This window comes from Sinocyclocheilus rhinocerous, unplaced genomic scaffold (assembly GCF_001515625.1).
Source record: "Sinocyclocheilus rhinocerous isolate Xijiao unplaced genomic scaffold, SAMN03320098_v1.1 scaffold2612, whole genome shotgun sequence".
Lineage (NCBI taxonomy): Eukaryota > Metazoa > Chordata > Actinopteri > Cypriniformes > Cyprinidae > Sinocyclocheilus > Sinocyclocheilus rhinocerous.
The window spans coordinates 326,228-331,254 of record NW_015648580.1 but is presented as its reverse complement, the minus strand read 5'-3'; positions in this window follow the sequence as shown (position 1 = coordinate 331,254).

Below are 5,027 nucleotides of genomic sequence, written 5' to 3'. Positions count from 1 at the left end.
GTGCCGTGAGTATTTAAGACATGCTGCTGCTGCACAAATAGCATATAAAACAACCCCGTAGCAGATCTATGCAGGTGGAGCTGGGGAAGGTGGAGGGGTTCAGAGAACTCTGAAAGCGTGCTGCAGGAATCTCTAGTGAATGCTAGCCAGCCATATAAATGCAAGGCAGTAAGCTCATTGGCTGCATATGCAGCATGAACCAATCAGCTTGTGCCAAGTCGTTTAACTCTCTGAATATCATCAGTTACATTAACAACCAATCTAGAGTTTCATGACTGAACTATATATTTATGTATGTGGGTAAACTAATTTGAATGACCGCAAGAGACCTTTTTTTTTAAATAATTCTATATCTAAACCGGACACATCATGTACTTTTTTTGCTCCTGATGTTTAACAGAAGGGGAATGTTGTGGAACACAGATGTTTATCTTCCTGTATAATTGCAAAACTATAAATATTGCTCAGACTAAAAGGTAAAGAAAGGTAGCTTGCGCGGAAAAGTAATTGTGTGAACTGGGATGGCGAGTTGCTGGTGGCATTAAGCATTACGCAATCCTCCTGTCCCAGAGGAAAGGCAGGCAGAGCACAATCGGGGAGGTGAGCTTCAAATTTTACACAGGTTTTCACAGAGCGCCAGCCATTGTGAAAGCAGGACATTTACATAACGCACCCAGATAACCTCCTCTGACGTGCTCACTTGAGAAAGACCCCAGAAACGGGCAGAATCATTTACTGTTCACTGAAGAGCTCAGAGCTGAAACATAGAAACAAACGTGCTGTACGGTAAAACATACAGTAAATAGTAAAGTGTGAGGAATGTTGTGGTTTACTGAAGGACATTTGGCCCGTTCTTCTTCATACTGGGGCAGTACCATGTTCAGTGATGCTATCAAATGGTAATACCACACTACTTCCACATATACGGCTGATTGGTGTTGAACAATTACCGTATTCATCATGTACCTACATGCTAAGTTGTGAATGTTTTGAATATATTGTCTATATTTGCAGATCACTTCTGTGTTTGATATAATAGAAAGAACTAAATCTATGAACGAAGACTCAGCTGTTTGTTGAATAATATTCAGGAATAAAATCAGGTAACAATGATATCATAAATTGTGCTTTTCAAATCACACACACACTACCATTCAAACGTTTGGGATCAGTCTCTTCTGCTCATCAAGGCTGCATTTATATCAAAATACAGTAATACCAATAATATTGTGAAAATATTACAATTTAAAATAATGGTTTTCTTTTTTAATATACTTTAAAATGTAATTTATTCCTGTGATGCAAAGCTGAATTTTTTATTAGCCATTACTCCAGTCTTCAGTGTCACATGATCCTTCAGAAATCATTCTTATATGCTGATATATTGTCAATGTTTGAAACAGTTGTGCTGCATGCTTAATATATTTTGGAATGGTACTTTTTTCAGGATTCTTTGATGAACAATAGAAATCTAATAATAGAAATCTTTTGCAAAAATTTAAGTCTTTACTATCACTTTCTATGAATTTATCCTTGCTGAATAAAAATATTAATAAAAAAAGAAAGAAAGAAAGAAAGAAAAAGAAAATCTACTGACCCCAAACTTTTGATTGATAGTTTATGTATATATATATACACAGTACAGGCAGAGCACAATTGGGGAGGTGAGCTACATATTTTACACAGGTTTTCACAGAGCGCCAGCCATTGTGAAAGCAGGACATTTACATAACGCACCCAGACAACCTCCTCTCACGTGCTCACATCTCAGGCGTCCCAGGACACAAAAGACCCCAGAAACAGGCAAGACCCCAGGTTCCCCAGGACAAGACCCCAGGTTCAGTTTTGGCAGGGTCAGAGTCAAATAAATAAAGCACATTTTAAATCAATAATGTCAATAACAACAGAAATGATATATAAAGATGAAAAAAACTGCATTTACTATAAATTCAAACTATAATACATTTTCATTTAATTGTAAAGAACATGCATGTAAGTGTCTAAAAACGACATCCATTTTGCACTTATGCATGATCTTTTAAAGTATATTATTTCCATATGTCCTCTTTTTAAAAGCATGCTACAGTGTACTTTTTTTTTCACCAGGGATTCCAAAAAGGGTTTCACAAAAATACTCATAAAAGTTGAATTAGATGTATCCATCCATCACAACCAATCAAACTCAATCAGTACAGGTATTTGTAGCATGTATGGCCCAAACAGAAGATGGTACAGGCTGTTAATTCCTCATTAATGTCTGTGAGGGAATCATTGGCGGTACAGTGTGAGCGTTCTAAAGTCAAGTGCTGTTAAACTGCAGCAGGGAGGAGTGCAGTTAAAGATAGACCATCAAGCACAGAGGCCTCATCTGGCTAGATACCTTTGTATTTGTTGAGGCAAAGTGCGAAACTCTGAAAAGCGGGCATATTGTTGATCCGTCCCGTGGTGCGTGAGGGTAGAGACGTGTCATGAGTTGTGTACAAACACCTGTGCACCAACATACACTTGAGCACTCACCGTTCAACCAGCTTCAAGTGCCAGTGGTTTTCTTCCTGAAACATAAGCCTGAGGGCACATTCATTCACTCTGTGATGCTGGAGGCCTTTGTGCTTCACCTTTATGCAATACGATTAGGTTGTAGTAAATCTGTTTGGTGACATAACTGAAGAAAATGTTCACCTCAGCTCTTTTTCCAAAGTAATTGTCGGTGTAACTGCTGCGGAAGTATTCACAAACAAGTTTTTGTGACTATTGTGAATATTAATAGTGTGTCATATGGGAGACGAAATGTTGAATGGCTTTTTGTAGCCAGAGCTTTTAAATTGTGCCTATACAAAAACTGACTTTCAGAAATAATTGTTTACTGGAGTAAAAAGTGTGACTAGCATCAGTTTCCCATGTAAATAGTACATTCCAATTTCACAAAACACTTTAATTACTTCATTACAGTTGACATAATTGCATAGTGTTTGTGCCAGTTAAACATCTGTCACTGCAAAGTTTTGCAGACAAATTGTGCAATACTTATGTACACTCTCAGAAAGAAAAAAAAAACAGGACAAACGCTGTCACTGCATGGGACAGTACTCTTTCAAATGGTACATCTTTGTACCTTATTTACCAATAAAGGGTGCCTTTTAGTACCTTACATGTACATAGTTGTACCTAAAATGTACATATAGTACCTATGGTTCATACAGTATTACAGAATCTTTTTTAAAGGGTACTGCCCTAGTGAGAGCTTCTGTACCTGTTGTCCCCCAAGGGTCTATGCTTTACCCCACAAAATTCATATTCAGTCAGATTGTATTGAAACACAGCTTTATATAAGAAACATATATATACGTTTTCTGAAGAGTTTGTTTGTTTTTGTGTCTGTGTGTGTTCATTGTTGTTACATTCCACTTCGCAAATCATTTGATGAATCATAGGTGTTAAATCAAAGCCAGTTTTCTGCTCTTTTCAACTTTTAGTACTCTTGCTTTCAAAGGGACACTAGAGTATTTACACATCTTAAATAAGGGGTGCTAGATTTAAAGATGCCCACACAGGTTCTGTGAGTGTAATGAAGTGGAAAGGAATGTAACCTTTTTGGTGGTGTGAGTAAGAAAGCCTGAACATCATCACTTGCATATTTACACCTTTAAAGTGCAAAATGCTGAGACCTGTATGCTCACTCCACACACACACACACACACACACACACACACACACACACAAACAGACTAACTGTGAGCCTGCTGCATATCTGGTTCCAGTCAGTGAGATCTCTATGCACATTAGATAAACAAATCATAATGGATGATTATGAATGTTAGATACAGATGGCATGCTGCTCAAATGAAAGTGCCATACCCTTATTTTCTTGGTCGATGAGGCAGAGATGAGACAGTTTGTAATTAGTTTTTACTCCCATTGTGCAGTATGCAGTATCTCCACTGATGCTGAGCTAAATGACAAGTTCTGCCTTGTCAAGGGATAACAACCCCATGACGAAGCAGAAATGAAATGTGAAATTTCTAATTTATCAACACTCCTCTCCTTGAGATTAATTAATGTGGCTGTGCTTTATCATCTCATTAAATTTTACTCTAACCTACAGCACCCTCATTAGTGGTGTTTGCTAAGGCAAGCATCACTGTTGCTATATTGCTCATTCTGTACTTGGGGTTAGAACAAACTCCTGTGACATGTACCCTCTGTCCCTTAGATCACCCCCTTCTCCAGGTTCCCAATGGGGGCAGGTGTGAGAGAGGAGGGGTGCAGTAACAAACATAACTGGCGATGTGTGACGAGGCACACCCGAAGTGAATAAAGCCTTGTCACAGTCACTGTTAAATGCTGAGCACACCTCTCATTGAGAGACTGGTCTCTTTCCCCCATGCATGCATGGTGGTGTCCTCGTAGGTCCAAGACGGGAGCAGGGAAGGATTTCCCCATGCTGCTAAGTTACAAGTCACTGGACCTGTAGCCCAGTGCAAGAAGCACGTCACCACCTTGGGGCTGGAAGTACCGGGCCACTCTGCCTCTTAAATGCAGCAGTTCCAGGGAAGCAGAGCTGCTACAAAAAAGCAGCCACCCCTTGTACCCTGGTCTGAAGAGGGGAGCATGTGTGGCTGCCGGGACCCCGATCCCTTTTACCAGGGCCGAATCCTCTCAACATTCCCTGCCTTCATGATTTCCTGTCACATTGAGGACACCAGATACCATGTTTATTTGGACAATTTTATTCCCATAAACACTTTATTTCCCCTTTTCCTTGTACATTTTTTTAAAGTTTAATAAAAGCCTCTCTGAGACCTGATGCCACACCCACTGTGTCTACCGTTACTCAGCCCACCGCAGTGGTGGAGAATGCCGGCAAAGGCAGAGCTTAGACAGTGCAGTTGGGCACCAGCTTATGACATGGATGTTCGTAGGATGTTTGCTCATAGATATTCATAAGAACCTGTAGCGTCTGGACCACTCAAACACACAATATATATTTTGTTTTTATATTTAACAAATACTCTGTAACCCCCCTCAGT